Genomic DNA, 18,536 nt, shown 5'->3' on the forward strand with positions numbered 1-18,536 from the left:
CCCAGGTTTGATTCCCATCAAGGGCATGTACCTCAGCTGCAGGCTTGAACCCTGACCCTGGTGGGGGGCTCGTGTGGGAGGCAACCAATTAATATGTCTCTCTCGCATCTACGTTTCTCTCTGTCTCTATCCCTCCCTTCCTCTCTCTAAAAATCAATGAAAAAATATTCTCAGATGAGGATTAACAACAACAACAACAACAACAACAACAAACATGAGGCTGTCACTGCTTGCAGAATAAAACTTAAACTTAATATTATGACACACAGTCTTCATAACAAACTGACTCAAACATCGCTTTTCAAACTCACCTCCAACCACCACCCCACGAAGCCCATCCTCTGGCTCCAGCAGATTACTTATTTCCCCCAGAAGTATACTTGTGCGCTGCTGTGTCTTTGCTCTGGCTGGTTCCTCGTCCGGAAGTATTATCCACTGCCCCACTTGCAAGCACTCACACATCTTTTATAGCCCAGTTCAGGTTAGTCCTTCTGTAACATTCCTGGCAGAGTCAAGTCTTCCCATGACTATACTCCCACCACACTCTCCCACATCTGTGTTTGTCCTCCACACTATAATAGACTCTGTGGCCGTGCCTTCCCTGGCTCCGTAGGAAAAAGGCTCTATGACCTCTAAGCCTATCACAGCTTGGCACACATATAAAATACAAGTAGTTGGAAGGAGGACTGCCTGCATTATTAACTAAATCAAGGAGCAACAAGACCAAAAACCAGCAGCATGAGTGAAGGATTACGTTTTCCAAAAACGACTATGACAAGTCCCACGTCAATGAGGACAGCCCTCCGTCCAGCGGTGGGAGAGGAGGGCCTGTTCCCTCCCTTTGACGTGTGACTTTGAAACTAGTCATGAAAGGCAATCGTTTCCACCTGGTGCTCCTGAGATGCTTGCTCGTGGACCCTCCAGCCACCAATGCAAGAGCAAGTCCAGGCCACATGGACAGGACACCCTTAGGTATTCCAGTTGACTGGACATGAGGAAGCCTTTCAGATGACCCCAGCTCAGCCACATCTGACTGCAACTTCACAGAAGACCAGGAGCAAGAACCACGTAGCTGAGGTAGGAATAAAATGATTCTGTTGTTTTAAGTCACTTAGTTTTGGGATGATTCATTATGAGGCAAAAAGTACCTGAAACAATGAGTGAAACAGAATTTATGTAGCCTTGACATGGGCAAGAGTTCTTCCTGCCACTGTGCTCAGGCCCCACGTCCAAACTCTGAAGACTGCGTCTACTCACATCCCCTTCCTTATTAGATATCTATTGCTGAATGGAAGCACTTACTGGCTTAAAACGAGAGCAATCATGTATTCCCTCTCACAGTGTCCAGAGGTCAGGACTTTGGACAGTGGGACAGAGGGGATGACCTGCCTCTGCTCCACAATGTCTGAGACCTTGGCTAGAAAACTCAAAAGCTGGGGATGGGCTCCCCTAAATGCTTATTCTCACATGTCTGCAAGTTGATGTTGGTGTTGGCTAAGACAGTAGCTGGAGCACTGGCTGGAACCCTCCACTGGGCTCTCCATGTGGCCTAGGCTTCCTCTGAACATGATGGCTGAGTTCCAAAGGTGAGAGTCCCAGGAAAGACAGCAAGCTAAGTGTCCTTTTCAGGATCCAGCCTTGGAGCACGTCTGCCTTACTCACAGGTCAGGAGTATCACAGTCCCTGCCCGCATTCAAAGGGGGAGAGCCACAAACCCACCACCGGGTGGCTGGAGGACACTGTCTGCTTGTAACGTGTGGACTGGGATATTTACGGGTGTGCCATTCTGGGAAAATACAATCTGCCACACCTTCCTTTCTAAAATAGATCAACAGTCCAGAACACTGACTTGAGTCTCTCATGTTCTGTTATTAATGACATTTGTCTACAAGGCACAGACTCAAAACTGTTTTTGACTTGCTACGGTTTTTCTTTAGGGAAGTGACATACAGCTGTCCACACCACCAAGTACAAAGACACCTGCACCATAGTGGGAGCCTTTTTCATACATAAAACCCTCAGCCAAAACCCAGGAGGCACTGGGCAAGCCCCACCATCCCCTGTGGGTCTCCATTTCTTCATCTGCAGGGCTGCCTCGGAGCTGTGAGATCCCTTTCTAACACTAATCCCATGGCATTCTTCAGCCAGTTCCCTCTTTCTGGTAAAAATGTTTCTTAAATACCAAGAGAACCCCAGATAGTCAACTTCCCATTGTAGGCAATAATGGAGAAGTCATATTTAGCTTCTTAAAAGTAGAGGAGCTGAAGGAATATTGACAGACTTTCCCTTCTATTTCTGCCTTGCTTAGTATGTTTAAAAGCACTACCTAGCCCTAGACGGTTTTGCTCAGTGGATAGAGTGTCAGTCTGTGGACTGAAGGGTCCCGGGTTCGATTCCAGTCAAGGGCACATGCCTGGGTTGTGGGCTCAATCCCCAGTAGGGGGCATGCAGGAGGCAGTCGCTCAATGAATCTCTCATCATTGATGTTTCTATCTCTCTCTCCCTCTCCCTTCCTCTCTGAAATCAATAAAAAATATCTTTTAAAAAAAAAAAAGCACTACCTAAAATATCCAGAAAACAAGAGAACATGGCACAAGTAATGAAGACCTAACTGAATTACTTTCTTGTTCAATATTAGACCTCCACTAGACTCCTGTATCACATACCAGGCTCCATAATTTCAGAAGGATGGAAGAACTGAAAGGGAGTCAGAGAAGATACACTAAATAATTCAAGGGCTTAGAAAATAAGACCTAGGACAGAAAGGGTGCAGGTTATATCCTGGAAAAGAAAAGGCAAGGGGGAAGTATGATGCTAGCCCAACAAAAGCATGAAGGCCTGGGTTTCAGGCAATCCAGCACCAGCAAACAGGTGACCCCGGGCAAGTCACCTGACCCCTTGTGACTTGGTTCCCTCATGTGAAGAGAGAGAAGGTTGATCTGGATCATCAAAGTCCCTGATCTCTGATGATGAAGAGAAAATGAGTTTAAGCTGTCACATATGCCACTGAGGTGAGACACGCGACAATGCGTCCGAACTGTGAGCCCAAGGACACGGGAGTGGGGACCCGGAGCTCAGTGGTCTCCGGGATGGGTCGGGCAGCAGTGACTCACCCTGGGAGGCAGGGCCTGGAGGATGACATCTCAGAGAAAAGGCTACATACCCTGGAGTGCGCTGCAAGAATTTTTAACACATGCGATACCCCGCTAGGTAGTCAGAGGCACTGACCTCTTTTCCTTAGACTGTCAAATACAGAAAGGACAACAGCCAACACAATAACAGCATCCGGTGTGAATGAACCGAAATTATACCTACGCTTCTGTCAGATCATTAAAGGTTTGGTAACTGGTGTGTGTGCCATGAGACGGAAAAGGTTGAACATCGCTGTTCTAAAGCAAAGACTAAGTAAACACACACAGGAGCGAGGGTTAACCCCGGTGGAGCCTCGCCCGCCCCGCTGTTCTGTGGAGATGCAAACCGGCCTGCACGTCCCTGCGGCTCCAGTTTACAAGATGGGACCCTGCACGTCCCGGGAGCCCCTACTCCACACCCAGCAGCAAACAGGAAAAAAGTTTTCTTGCCAATTTACATATTTTCACATTAAGTTACGTCTTCCTTGCGGCTGAGAAGAAGGAGCCCCTGTAGCTTGTGGACAGGACGCTGGGTGGTTTGGGGACAGGCCACCTCGCATCTGGCTCCCCAAACCCTCCCCGGCGACCCCACCTCTCCCGCCCGCACCCACGACGCCCTGCGCCCGAGTTGCACAACCGCCTCCGTCCAGCAGCCGGAGGCCCGCGCTCCCAAGGCGGAGCCACAGCCGACTTCCAGCTCGGGAGGGAGGGGCGGCGGCCGGGCGGCGGGCTCACGGCCCGGGGCTGTCGGGGCCACGATGGGCTCGGAGAGGGGCCGCTGCTCCAGCCGGGACCGGAGCCGAGGCGCCCTCTCCCCTCCCGCGGGCCTCCCTCGGTCGGACTCCGTCACCCCCGGGGCCAGCTCCGAGCTGCGGCCGCCGGCTCCCGGCCCGACTCACCAGGTCCCAACTTCCCGGTTCCCGCTCGGCCGCCTCGGCTGCGGGAGCGAGCCTGGCGCCCGGCGCCTTCCGCCTGCCCGGCCGCCGACGGGCAACGTGGCCCTTCCCCGGGGGCGGGGCCGCCAGGGGGCGGGGCCGGGGCGGGGCGGCCGCCGACTCCCAGGCCGCTCCTTCCCCGCCCGCCCTCCCGCCTGACAGCGCGTTTCCCGGCCCGATGTCGGGAGGCGCTGTGACCGCCGGGCCCTTTCCGCTCGCATCGGCAACTGCACCGGTCGCTACCGACCCCGGGACACCTCGACCCTCCAGGCCCGCCCTCTCGCCTCTCCCTGCCCAGCCCCGGACTGGGGAGCAGAGCCTCCTGAGACGGGCAGTCCTGGGGAGTGCGTTTGCCAAACTCGAGGCCAACAGTCTGGGGGCCAGCTCTCCCGAACCCCGCAAACGCTCCTTCCGGGAAGGAGTCAGGGGCAACATAGGGGGGCCCCAGTACAACGTGAGAAGAGGAACCGGCGCCAAAAGGGAGGGGGTGGGTGCATGACACCTGTTGCCCAAAGCAGGAGAGGCCAGCTGCGTTTCCCTCTTTCTTTTTGGTGGGGGTGGGGCTCAGGGGGTGGGGGTGGAGGGTGGGGGTGGGGAAGGAGAGCGGTTAGTCTGAGCAAAAGCAGAGACGGACATGTCCCAGGGTAGAACCAGCACCCACCTAGGGAGGAAAGGACTCACTCACAGGGTTGAGAGCCCTGTGAAAGGGGGTGGGGGCAGAATCCAGAAAAGCCTGCAGGCCAGCGTCTGACATGAGACGTGAGGGTGGGGAGCGGAGCACTGCCTGCTCTGCAGACTTCCCTGAGAAGGGCCAGCGCTGACCTGTGCTCAGGACACCCTGCACTGGCATCGCACCTCCCATCCGCCTCCCTCCCCGCCGCGGGCAGAGCAGGCTGACCTCTGTGCTGCTGGTTCCTCACTGACTTCGCTGGCTAACTCGTTTCTACATGAAACGTGAATTGTGCAGGTTCTAAAGAAGCGAGGGGCAGGGCATGCCCTAAAGGCCCTACATGGACTAGAGGTGCTGAAACCAAAGTACACAGAGGCCTCCACAGGCCAGACCCCTCCCTCAGCCTCTCTAACCCCCCTAGCAGCTCTGCATTATCATCCTGTTCCCCAGATGAGGAATGTGAGGCGCAGGGTGAAAGTGCCAAGTAATGGAGGTCATAAGACCTAGAGGGGACCTGGCTGAGTTTTAGACCCAGGCACCCCTGCCTCCAAAGCTGGAGTCCTCATGCACACTTTCAGCAAGCGCTCTCCGAGATGTCTGTGTGTCCAGCCTGACAGGCGCAGCGTGGGCAGCAGGGAACCTTGGTAGAAGTAGCTGGAGCTCAGCCCCGAATGAGCAGAGTGAGAGGAGAGCGGGCACATCTGTGAGGCGGGACTGTGTGTGTCCCCGCCTCCAGCCTAGCCGACTATGTGGACTATGGCGGGCGAGGCGAGCCCATGCTCATGTGCCGGCCAGTGGCCAGCATCTGCACCTCTGCCCTCTCGAAGCTTTTCCTCCTGTAAGGGATATGGGAGGTCTACACACTCACACTCCATGTCAGAGCAAGAGGGAAAGCAATAGTTTCCTAAAAGTGTAAAAGGTTAGGAAACAATGGTTTGTAGATCCAAAATATCAGTAGCTAAAACCACTCTTCAGGACAAAGGACATAGTGTGATGCTGTAAGGTGGGGAGCCCAACCAACCCATGAGATGTCAGATTCCCACCTCTAACGATAATTCTTCTCCATCGAAGGCAGTTCGATGGGGAATAAGATGGAGGACTGTCTGTGCACCAACACTCATACCGCATCACTACCGTCCTTTGTTTAAATGCCAAGGCTCACAGGAGGACTTGAGTAGAAACCAGCCAACTGCAAGAGGACTGTCCCAGACAGTTAGAAGATTGGGAGGGGCTGATGGAGGTTTCATGGGGAAGGATTTGGGGGGAATAAGGACAGAAGAAACAAGGAGTCTGATTCCAGGGATGAAACTCAGAATTGATTATGTAAAAATGGGTAGAATAGAAGGATCTGCTTATAGGATAAGAGAACACAGAAGGGGCAATACTGTAACCTGTTCACCCTACCACTTCCAAAGGATGACTAGAGGGGTAAGGTGAAGGAGGTGAAAATTATTCCAGGAAACTGCCCTCCATAAATCATGCCGAAGATAACCTGAATTTTTTTCCAATTTGGAAAGAATTCATGCTCTGAACTTCAGACAGATCTTGGCTTGAAACCATCGGAAGTAAAAGACATGTTTTAAATCAATGTTATTTCTATTTTCCCCCTCCCTTCCTCTCAACATTTCCCACTCCCCATGGAGACCCAGAAACTCAGCTCCTCAAGATCAAGGAAAGGAGAAAAGATTAACACAATCGTTATTGAGCAATGTGTGTGAAGGGGAACTTTTCATTTTGGAAAAACGGATATAAATAAGTTCAGTTAAAACACACTCACATTTGGTCAAATCTGTCACTGGTCCTGGCTAATCGGCCTAAGCATCCTTCCTGGCGCCTACGTGAGAAGGCTGACGGCTGTCTTGAGGGGACTGTCTTGTGGACGGGTCAGGCCGAGGGCAGGACTAGTGATTTCTATGGAAATGGCAGGGGAGAGGAATCTGGCTCACTTACCAGAGAGCCTGTATGACCGACTTCCCCTCCCTGGGGACTTGCAGCAGAATCCACATGGCCCTGGCAGGTCAGACGCTACAGAAGAGCACAGTGTTGGCAGCCCACCACAGCCTGCCATTCCATTCTCAGGAAAGCCTTTCTTGCTCAGCGCTTCTGTAGCTTCCCCTCACATATCAAACTAGGGAGATAATCCCTCTCTTTCCTCCTCACAACAATGTGGTGACACAACACAACAGCCTGGACACTTCATATAACGTAAGCACTACGTAAACACAGCACAGCTCCATGGTACTCCACGTGTGCCGAAGTACTCGCAGGCCTCCCAGTAGGATGAGGGCCACAGAGGCATCCTGGGAACCACGTCTACCCCAGTTCCAAGCAGTAACTGACACCAGGAATCTGCTGGGCGAAGCTGGGAGAGGTGGCATCCCCCCCTGAAATCTGGACCTTCTGTAGTAGAAACGTGGCCTCAAAGAGAGCTCCCCCAGGCATCCGACCACAGAAGAAGGAACAACTCAGGACCAGTGACTCCACCCAGACCTGCCTGCCCCACCCTCGGGCCATTAGGGAAATCAGGGGCTCCAAAGGCAAGGAAGGAAGGAGGGGGTAAAAAACTGAATCATAAGTACAGGATTTTCAGCTGGCAAACGACCGTGTTATGGTGCCAGCCCCGACCAGATGTTTACATAGTTAGATGGAGGGATTCTCTAGTAGAGGGATGCTGGAAGCCAAGCTTCCTGCCCCTCACCCAGGCCACCATACCCCACTGTCTATCAAAATTCCCAACACCTCTCCTTTCTCCCAATACTTTCTCCTTTGCTGTCACTGAGAAACGCATCTTGGCCCAGGTAAACTGGAGTCCCAAGAAGGAACGGGCAGGAGGTGAGAAGGTAACTCTGAACAGGTCTTCTGTAGGCGGGTACAGAGCCTGAGAAAATATAAAGGGCTAAGAGATGGCAGTTAGAAAAAACTGTCACCTTCAAGGGTAGGAGAGAAGACTACAAGGAAAGGCCCAGTGCGCACTCCAAGAATGGAGCTCCATCTCCTAACCGGACACGTGGCCCGGAGGCCTTGGGACGGAAATTCCTCCCCGCTATTGAAGGGGCACCTTGCACACGACGGAGAACCCCGAGGGCTAGAGTCCCTCCATCTAAGTCCCAATACCTTCCCACAACTTGATGACCCCAGGTATTTAATAACAACAAGATGAGACGCATTCAGGGTAGGCTTTTAATTGAGGCCATTAAGGCTTTGCCAGCACGCTAATTCAATAAAAGAACAGAGCTTTTCTCTATGTAACAGTTACACAAGCATATCAAACGATGTCAGTGTTACTGTGTTATATGTACATGGCCCTGGACACTTGTCAAAACCTATCGTTTCCTTTGCTCCTTGTAACAGCCCGTGAGGGGCCTGGAAAGCTGGTTATTCCCATGTTGCAGGTGAAGAGAGCACGGCAGAGATGAACCAACATACGTATCTAGGGCTGTGCAATAAGAGAGCAAGAGCTAGAACACAAATCCTACTGATGCCCAATCCTGTCTGTTCCTCTGCTCTTTCCACGAGGTTTCACAGCCTAAACTCCCTCTTAGGAGAAGGAGGAGAGGCAATTTAGGAGGTTTCCTAGACCATCTCCAACCCACTCTCGACGCAGTTCTACTCAGCTCCTCAAACATAACAGCCTGCCCCTGCCTCCTAGTTTGGCCCCAACTGACTTGGAATCCTACCATCTCCGGGTTGGAAAGGTCCTTACAGGTCCTCTAAGCCAACCTCCCTTCAGAGGGCTGAAGTCTTTCATGTTCTCCTTGGCCTAACCTCATAATCGCTATTGCTGACAACCCCTCACAGGTCCTCCTTCCCCGGGAGGAGTGGCTGGGAACAGGCCTGCTCCCCGAGAGTGAGGGAGGTGAAGCTTCCTGTTGCCCAGCCCAGCAGGGCACTTCCTGAACGGCAGCATCCCCACACTGGCCCCACTCCACACTTTCTGCAAAGGAGCAGCAAGACACACAAGTGGAAAACGAGATGGGAGCCTTACCTTTCTTTTCTTCTCTCAGCTGCTCCCCTGGAGATCCTCACACCCCATCCAGCACTCCATTTCCAAAACTGAGACTCCCAAACCGGAGACACCAAACAAAGTGCAGCTTCTCTCCTCTGATCCGCGTCCAAAGTCCATGGCTGAGTGTCCTCTGAGGGGGAGGAGTCTGGGGGGGAAGGGGCAGGTCCGGACCCCTCCCCCCCCTCTGCGGGCGTCAGTGTCCCTCCCAGGCGTCTGGTATGGCCCTTCATTCAGCTGGCTTCTCAGGCCCAGATCCTGGTGGTAGGCGGGTCCCAGCTACTATCCCATCTCGGGCTCAGGGAGGGGAAGTCATCCACTGCGAACACTGGCCCCTCTGTCTCCTGCTGGGGCTCCGGAGAAGACAGAGGCCTTCGAACCGGCATGGCCCAGGCGGCTGCCTCCTGCGTTAACCTGCAGAAGATTTAAACATTACGCCACTTTCTAATCTATTCTACTCCCAAGTGGATTCCCAAGGCTTCCCACCTAAATCAGAGCCCTTGATTACACTCTACCGTGAAAAGCCCAGCCTCACACACTCCACAACATACACAAGGTACCTTCTCCACTCACATACGGCCCCCTGCCACCCCCTCGGCATGGATCAGGATAAGGCACCTACTCTCACAACAGAAAAGCGGCCAGAAGCACTGACGGGCGTGTGGGGACTGCCTTCCCAGAAACGTGGACAAGAGCCTGCCCTCCCGTCCTGCCTGGTGGGTGCTGCACTGATCGCCCTGCATCTCCCAGGCTCCTCAAGGTGTCAGCGCTCCAACCGCCGCTCTCCGCGACGGAGCTCCATCCACTCGGACCTTCCACTTGCACTCGGCAACCTCGCCTACATGCAACTCTGCAACCTCACCTCACATGCAACTCTGCAACCTCACCTACATGCACTCTGCAACCTCACCTCACATGCAACTCTGCAACCTCACCTCACATGCACTCTGCAACCTCACCTCACATGCAACTCTGCACCGCCACCTCCCCCTCTGCTTCCAAAACTGCGCCGGGGATGTAACTCCTCATCGCTGTCCCACTCCTTCCCGGGCCACTCCCGGGAGTGTGCGAGGCCCGCCCCGGCCTGCAGCAACCCCACGGGGTTCCAACTCCTCGGTCCCGGAGCCCACCCGGCGCCCCTCCCCTCCGAGTTTATTCCTCAACACGCACACAAACACACACTCCCATTTCCTTCCTGTAGGGGCGTGACGGCCACATGACCCCCACCCGTGCCCCGCCGCCAAGAACTTAACTCCTCCCACTCCTCGCCTCCGAAACGCCGGGCTCTGGGTTCGCCGGAAAGGGGGTGACAGCGACCCTGCCCACACGACCCCCACCCCTCTACCGCCGGGCCGAGCCTCGCCCTATCTGCGCTGGGGCGTTACCTCGATCCCGCCCGCCCCGTCTCGGAAGGAAACCGCGTCCCGCCCCGGGTCCGACAACAGGCCCCATTCCGGGTCCCCAAGGCCGGCCCAGGCCCCACCCCCTCGACCCTCGGCGGCCCGGCCCTCCCCTCGCGCTCGTCCCCGCCCCTCCCCATCCACCGCGGCCACTTCCGCCCGTCCTCCGGAAGTGAGGCCAAGCAACGGCCACCTCCCCTCTTCCCGCCTTATCTAGCCCACAGCCCCTGCCCATCACCACCGCCGGCACGGGAGCCTGAGACCTGGGTCTGCAGGGCCTGAGGTGGTTCTACAGTCACTGTTCACAGGACTGGAGGCCAGGTGTGGGCGCGGCGGGGCCTGGGAAGGAACAGAGCGGGGGGCTCAGGTGCTGCCGCGCCAGGAGGGGCGGAGCAGAGAGTGTGGCGAGAGCCGGCGGAGGCTTCGCGGGAAGAAGGGCGCATGCGTCACGAGCCTCAGCCTGTCGCGAGTGTTGGTGCTCGGCCGGCGTGGCTCGGCGGGATGTGGGCGGGGCGGGGGCGGGGGCGGGGCGAGGAGGGCGGAAGTGGGGGCGGGGCCTGCGCGCTGCGGCCAAGTCCCTTTCCCTGACCTAACATCGTCTGGCGACCTGGGTTCTGGGGAAGCCTCCGGCCGCTCCTCTCCTGGACGGCGGTCTCCGGCGGAAAGCGGTTCAGAAGCTTTAAGGCCCGGGTCGGCCGTGGTTGTGTTGAGAACTGCGGCAGGGCCAGAGGAAAGTTATCTTTTGTTCATCCCTTGCTCTCCCGCTGCGCCTCGCGGACCTTCCTCGGCGATGAAGAGAAAGAGAAGGGTGAGCGGACTCCAAGCCCTTCTCCCCGCGCGCACTGCGAGCTGCAGAGGGATTTGCCGGCGGCGACCCGCCTAGAGAGCCCTGCAGGCCGGACGCGATCTCCCTGGGGGCTGGCCACGTCTGAAACACTAGCCGGCGGGGCCCCTGTTGCATGCCCCCTGGGACATGTCTCCTCCGAGAAACCGCCCCCCTGCCCCCCCAAACCAAGGGGTCCGGGCCGCCTGTCCCTGCTTGAGCCAATTCAGCAGAGACAGGGGTGAATCATGAGCGTTTATTGCAATAGCGCCGGCAGCAGGGAGAGCAGCAGGTCGTCCACAAAATCTGCTCTGCACCCCACCCCCCCATAAGCCAGCTGCTTATATAGGGTAGAAGGGCAGAGATTCGGTGAAAACAAGAATTACAGGCATGGGAAAGTAGGCAGGGTATATGGTTGCAGGTAATGGGACTGGGGGTGCCTGTAACCATTATACCACCAGGACTAAGTTGTTTCAGCGAGATGGTAAATATTTCCATAATGATAGGCAGCTCTGGGAAGAGGAGGGTGGGCTGCATTCCGATGTTAGCGCCCATGTACCAGGGTGTGCAACGCTCAGCCAGGTTAGAATGTGCGTTTTCTAATCAGCAAAACAGTCACGGTTAACAGAGCATGATTAAGATTTTTTGTAGGGGAAAAAAAAAGATTTTTTGTAATTATAGCTGGTCCCACTATTCTATTTCTGCCCCTAATAATTAGACTTACAAGTTCCGAAAATGCCCTGGTTGCATTTTTTCTAAATATATTGAGCTGACTTGTCCCTGACTTAACACTGAATCCAAGAGGAGTTACTAAGTTTTGGACTTCATTATGTCGTCCATTTAATGACATGCTCTAGAATCTTGCCAGGACCATGGATAGGCAGGCTGTTGTTTGTTTTTGTTTTTATCCTTTTTGAAAACTGGAACCTAGAGCACCCTTTTGGCATATCTTCTGTGATGTGATGAATTTGTGGATGAAAAAGGGGCCACATGCTAAACCTGACCTCGTCAGGGGAGGCCTGCAAACTCAGAGACCTACAGTGACCATGCAGGATGATCAGAAATTAAAACTTTCTAACTGAAAGCAGTTCATGGCGTACTCATGTCCTAGGCCAGTGGTCGGCAAACTGCGGCTCTCAAGCCACATGCAGCTCTTTGGCCCCTTGAGTGTGGCCACGAAGTTTCAATCGCACTGTACGTGGGCGCCCGCATGTGGTATTTTGTGGAAGAGCCACACTCAAGGGGCCACAGTTTGCCGACCACTATCCTAGGCTGGTGTTTTCCCCTAACAAAGGTCAGTCTTCACATTAACTGAGCTTGTCTGGGTGTTTGTCCTTTTTTTCATCCCTGATAACATACCTTTGGAATATCAAAGTAATTTCCTTTCCCCACCCCTCAAAGCCTGAGCCAGGGTAAGAAACCACAAGTCCCCCTCCTCCCTTTTTTTTAATGTATTTTTATTGATTTCAGGGAGGAAGAAAGAGGGAGAGAGAGAGATAAAAAAAAAATCAGTGATGAGAGGGAATCATTGATTGGCTGCCTCCTGCACGCCCCACACTGGGGATCAAGCCCACAACCCGGGCACTTGCCCTGACGGGGAATCATCCCTAACCTCCTACTTCATAGGTCAGCGCTCAACCACTGAGCCACACCGTCCGGCAGTCTCTCATTCGTATGTTGATTGTTAACTGTTAACTGTCTTACACCTGCCTTTGTAAAAGAAGGATATGTCTGTTCCTTTTACTTTTTATCCAATCCCAGAGATTTCCCTGGTTGGCTTTCTCCCACCTCCCTAATCTATCATCAGTGAATTTCGTGTAACCCCATGACATGTCTTCCCCTTTGACTCTGATGTATAAAATGAGTGGTAAAACTGCCATTTTCGGGAGCACTTTCTCAATCCGTTGAGATTTTGCTTCCCAGCAGTTGTCAGTTTGGCTCAAATAAACTCATAAAAAATTCTTACAGGTTTGGACAATTTTCTTACCTCAACACTTAAGAAATATGTATTTGGCCTTCACCCACCCTTCCTGTGTCTGGCACAGAACCCTACACCCTTGGAACTTCCTAAGTGATAAGAGCACTAGGAGCCTCTTTTGTTTTGATGTTTGGTCTTAACTGCTGTTCCTGACACGCTCCTTAAACTCTTGTGGTTCTGGGTGATAAGAGGGTTTTGTTGTAATGAGCTTCTGAATGAGGCCTGGTCACCAGAAAGACCAAGCCAGGATGAACGCTTGGACTCTTCAGCCCCTCCCACCCCCCCCCACCCCCCCACCCCCATTCTCCTGAGAAGGGAGAAGTGCCGCCAGTGGAGTCAGCGACCAAGCATGCCTGTTGTGATGAAGCCTCCATTACATCCCAGCAGTACGGGCTCAGAGGTCTTCAGAGTTCGTGAACACTTCAACTTCCTAGGAGGGCAATGCACCCCCAGCTCACCCGGGAAGGATGCGCCAGTGCTCGGGACTCCGAACCTCGCCCTGTGCCTTTCTTCATCGGGCTGTTCGTCCTTTGGTAAACGGAGTTTTGTGAGCTGTTTTAGCAGATGATCAAGTCTAAGGGGGAGGGCGTCATGGGAAACCTGGGGACCTACTACTCGGGATTAGCAGCTGGAGTCGTGGGCGTGGGAGCCAGTGCCATGGGACTGAGCTCTTACCCCGTGGGATCTGATGCTAGATGTTTCAAGTAGATCGTGTCAGAATTGAGTTAAATTGTAGGACAACCAGCTGGTGTCACAGAGCATTGACTGACAACCCACATATTTGGTGTCAGAAGTGAAGTATTCATAGAGTAAAGAAGGTGCACAGGTGGGAAAACTAGGGTTTTTGTCATTTTTGGTTAATCCTCCCTCGATATTTTTTCTATTGATTTTTAGAGAGAGTGGGAGGGAAGGAGGCAGAGACAGAGAAAGAGAGACAGAGAAACATCGAAGTGAGAGACACATCTATCGGTTGCCTCCTGCATGCACCCTGGCTGGGGCCGGGATCAAACCTACAACCCAGGTACATACCCTTGACTGTGAATTGAACTTGTGACCCTTTTATGCATAGGTCAACACTCTAACCACTGAGCACCACCGGCTAGGGCAACACTAGGTTTTTCTAGTACGTACAGGGTGGGACAAAAGTAGGTTTACAGTTGAGTATGTGGAATAGTTTATTCTTGTGTTATTTATTATTGTGTTATTTTCCATATGAACAACTGTAAACTACTTTTGCCTCATCCTGTATATTGGTCTCACTTACGCTTGACTTCTAACTGGATCCTAAAGGGGCTACTGCTAATTTCTGGACTTCATGTGTCATCCGTTCCTGATGTGTGAAATCTTGTCAGGACTGTGGACAGATTGGCAGCCTCTGTCTCCTCACCTCCCTCCATCCTTGAAAACGAGCCTGGCTCTAGTATGTTCTGGCATATCTTCTATCCCTGTGATTTCTTATATTCCTAGAAGTGACTAACTTGCATATTTTCAGTACTGGGAATATAATAGTTGCTGGGTCAGGAGTCTTGAAATTACCTTTTTATTTGGAAAGATATCATCATTAGAAACCGTTGAACAAACTCAGAGCCTGGAGGCTTTGGGTAAAAATAAATGATAGATTTATTAAGGGTCTTAGTTTGGACACTGGGAACACAGCTATGCAAAAACCCAGAAGTGCTCTGAAGAAGAAAGAAAAGTTAAGATCTTTTATAGTAAAAAGTGCATTCTTGAGAATAGGCAGCCCTGCATTCTTAGCCCAAGGAGTGGTCCACAGGTTGTCAGTCAGATGTCAGGCTGGATGATGGGTGCCAGGTGGTCTAGGCAGCAGTTGCCACCTTTTGGACCTCACGGACCACCAGTGGTCCGCGGACCACCAGTTGGTGACTGCTGGTCTAGAGGATGGGTGCCAGGGGGTCTGGTCACATCGATGGTCTGGATAATAGATGTCAGGTAACCTGGATATGTGGGTCCTTCAGGGGGTAATCAGAGGGTTAGCTGGAGGGGGAAATCAGAGGGTTAGCTGGAGGGGGAAATCAGAGGGTTAGCTGGAGGGGGTAATCAGAGGGTTAGCTGGAGGGGGAAATCAGAGGGTTAGCTGGAGGGGGTAATCAGAGGGTTAGCTGGAGGGGGTAATCAGAGGGTTAGCTGGAGGGGGTAATCAGAGGGTTAGCTGGAGGGGGTAATCAGAGGGTTAGCTGGAGGGGGTTATCAGAGGGTTACCTGGAGGGGGTTATCAGAGGGTTAGCTGGAGGGGGTAATCAGAGGGTTAGCTGGAGGGGGTAATCAGAGGGTTAGCTGGAGGGGGTTATCAGAGGGTTAGCTGGAGGGGGTAATCAGAGGGTTACCTGGAGGGGGTTATCAGAGGGTTACCTGGAGGGGGTTATCAGAGGGTTACCTGGAGGGGGTTATCAGAGGGTTACCTGGAGGGGGTAATCAGAGGGTTACCTGGAGGGGGTTATCAGAGGGTTACCTGGAGGGGGTTATCAGAGGGTTACCTGGAGGGGGTTATCAGAGGGTTACCTGGAGGGGGTTATCAGAGGGTTAGCTGGAGGGGGGGGTAATCAGAGGGTTAGCTGGAGGGGGTAATCAGAGGGTTAGCTGGAGGGGGTAATCAGAGGGTTAGCTGGAGGGGGTAATCAGAGGGTTAGCTGGAGGGGGTAATCAGAGGGTTAGCTGGAGGGGGTAATCAGAGGGTTAGCTGGAGGGGGTAATCACAGGGTTAGCTGGGGGGGGGGTAATCAGAGGGTTAGCTGGAGGGGGTAATCAGAGGGTTAGCTGGAGGGGGTAATCAGAGGGTTACCTGGAGGGGGTTATCAGAGGGTTACCTGGAGGGGGTTATCAGAGGGTTACCTGGAGGGGGTTATCAGAGGGTTACCTGGAGGGGGTTATCAGAGGGTTACCTGGAGGGGGTTATCAGAGGATTAGCTGGAGGGGGTTATCAGAGGGTTAGCTGGAGGGGGTTATCAGAGGGTTACCTGGAGGGGGTTATCAGAGGGTTACCTGGAGGGGGTTATCAGAGGGTTTCCTGGAGGGGGTAATCAGAGGGTTAGCTGGAGGGGGTAATCAGAGGGTTAGCTGGAGGGGGTTATCAGAGGGTTAGCTGGAGGGGGTAATCAGAGGGTTACCTGGAGGGGGTAATCAGAGGGTTACCTGGAGGGGGTTATCAGAGGGTTACCTGGAGGGGGTTATCAGAGGGTTACCTGGAGGGGGTTATCAGAGGATTAGCTGGAGGGGGTTATCAGAGGGTTAGCTGGAGGGGGTTATCAGAGGGTTAGCTGGAGGGGGTTATCAGAGGGTTACCTGGAGGGGGTTATCAGAGGGTTAGCTGGAGGGGGTTATCAGAGGGTTAGCTGGAGGGGGTTATCAGAGGGTTACCTGGAGGGGGTAATCAGAGGGTTACCTGGAGGGGGTTATCAGAGGGTTACCTGGAGGGGGTTATCAGAGGGTTTCCTGGAGGGGGTTATCAGAGGGTTACCTGGAGGGGGTTATCAGAGGGTTACCTGGAGGGGGTTATCAGAGGGTTAGCTGGAGGGGGTAATCAGAGGGTTAGCTGGAGGGGGTTATCAGAGGGTTAGCTGGAGGGGGTAATCAGAGGGTTAGCTGGAGGGGGTTATCAGAGGGTTACCTGGAGGGGGTTATCAGAGGGTTACCTGGAGGGGGTTATCAGAGGGTTACCTGGAGGGGGTTATCAGAGGGTTACCTGGAGGGGGTTATTAGAGGGTTACCTGGAGGGGGTTATCAGAGGGTTACCTGGAGGGGGTTATTAGAGGGTTATCTGGAGTCTGGTGTCTGTCCAGATATATGTCTAAGCATTGACACAGGACTGGAAAGTACAAAAAAGCTTAAGTTGGAAGGAAAGGAAGAAAGGAGAGAGAAAGAGAGAGAGAGAGAGAGAAAAGAAGGAGGAGGAAGAGGAGGAGGAGGAAGGAGGAAGAAGAAGGAGGAGGGGAGGGGAGAGGAGAGGAGGGGAGGGGAGAGGAGGAGAGGGAGAAAAAGCTTAAGTTCCCAGGCTACTTAGAACAAGAATAGAGTCCTTCCTCATGCCTCTGTTTTCATGATGTTAACAATTTTAGCAGCTTGATTCCATTTTCTATATTCCCTACTTTACTCTTTCCTCAAAACATCCTGCAAACAAAATTTATATTGCTGCTACATTCAGACATAACAGGGCCACAGGTAAGTTCCTAATCCTTCCCCAACTCCAAACCCACTCCACCCAGTTGTCTTTCTTGTCCTAATTAATAGCACCTTCACTTCACTTAGGCCAGAGCCCCGAGAGCCGTGCTTGTACTCCTCTCCCACATTCTCTACCCAGTCCATCTGGAAACCCTGATGGCTCTACCTTAAAACCACAGCTCGGATCCTGCGCCTCAGCATCCCCTCAGCCTCCTCACCCCTCACCTGAAAACCAGATCTCTGCCCTCCTGCAACCCCAACCCCAGTGGTCCAGTCACACAGCAGCCAGAGAGATTCTGGAATGTCTATGCTCAAAACCCACAGTGACTCCCCACTTCCTTGCAATAAAAAGCCAAAGTTCATACAGAGGTCTACAGAACCCAACACTAGTTAACTAGCTGCTTACCTCTGACTGCTCTCTCCTTGCTAACCCTGTCTCAGCCTCACTGTCATTGCTGTTCCTCGAACTCGCCTCTGGGCCTTTGCACTGGCTGATCCTTCTGGTTAGAAAGCTCCTCCAAATATTTGCGTAACTCCCTCCCTTATCTCTTTCAAATCTTTTTTCAAATGTTACCTTCTCAATGAGGCCTTCCATTGTGTTTGCTTAACTACCTCTCTCTCCCTGCTGGAGTGTAACTTCCACTAGGGCAGTGATGGCCAACCTATGACACGCGTGTCAGAGGTGACACGCGAACTCATTTTATTTTTCTTTGTTAAATGGTATTTAAATATATAAAATAAATATCAAAAATATAAGTCTTTGTGTTACTATGGTTGCAAATACCAAAAAATGTCTATATGTGACACAGCACCAGAGTTAAGTTAGGGTTTTTCAAAGTGCTGACACGCCGAGCTCAAAAGGTTCGCACTAGGGGATATGTATTTGGTTGTTTGATTTCTTGCTGACTCCCAAGTGCTTGGAACAGGGCCATGTGCCTGGCCCATAGTAGGTGCTCAATAAACATTTGTGGAAAAAATGAATGAACTTGAACAACTATTTTCATGATAGAATATTCCCATGCAGGCCTCCCATCGAGTCCTCTCTCACATGCAGATCAATGAATATAGTTAGAAGCATGGTATACATATTTTGCATTATGATTTTGTATCATCAAACCATGGATACTATCTGTTTCTAAATATTTCTATAGTTATACCCATTTTGCGTTCTAATTGTACTTAGATTTTTACATGCTTGTTATAACAAGTCCAATAATAGAGTTGTGTAAAGAAAAATTGTCTTCCCTCTCCCTCTAATCTCACTCTGCTGAAGGGAACCATTTTAAAATTTAGTGGAATCCAGCCCGTGTGGCTCAGTGGTTGAGCATTGACCCAGGAACCAGGAAGTCACAGTTTGATTACTGGTCAGGGCACATGCCCAAGTTGTAGGCTGGATCCCCAGTAGGGGGCATGCAGGAGG

At 52.6% G+C, this 18,536-nt stretch overlaps 1 protein-coding gene across 10 annotated transcripts in view; it reads right to left on the minus strand.

The window, feature by feature from the left end:
- MGAT1 (alpha-1,3-mannosyl-glycoprotein 2-beta-N-acetylglucosaminyltransferase) overlaps positions 1–10,576 on the minus strand; it is a 29,665-nt gene extending 19,089 nt beyond the window's left edge. The window contains exons 1-3 of one of the 10 annotated variants that reach the window (XM_036313305.1): positions 9,699–9,893; positions 8,722–9,153; positions 6,514–6,647 (exon numbers count right to left, since the gene is read on the minus strand). The gene's annotated coding sequence lies outside the window, so the exon portion shown is untranslated. The other 9 variants (XR_004968236.1, XM_036313299.1, XM_036313298.1 and 6 more) reach the window with 9 other exon arrangements.
- Positions 10,577–18,536: the final 7,960 nt, after the last annotated feature.

Source organism: Myotis myotis, unplaced genomic scaffold, assembly GCF_014108235.1.
Source record: "Myotis myotis isolate mMyoMyo1 unplaced genomic scaffold, mMyoMyo1.p scaffold_m19_p_6, whole genome shotgun sequence".
Lineage (NCBI taxonomy): Eukaryota > Metazoa > Chordata > Mammalia > Chiroptera > Vespertilionidae > Myotis > Myotis myotis.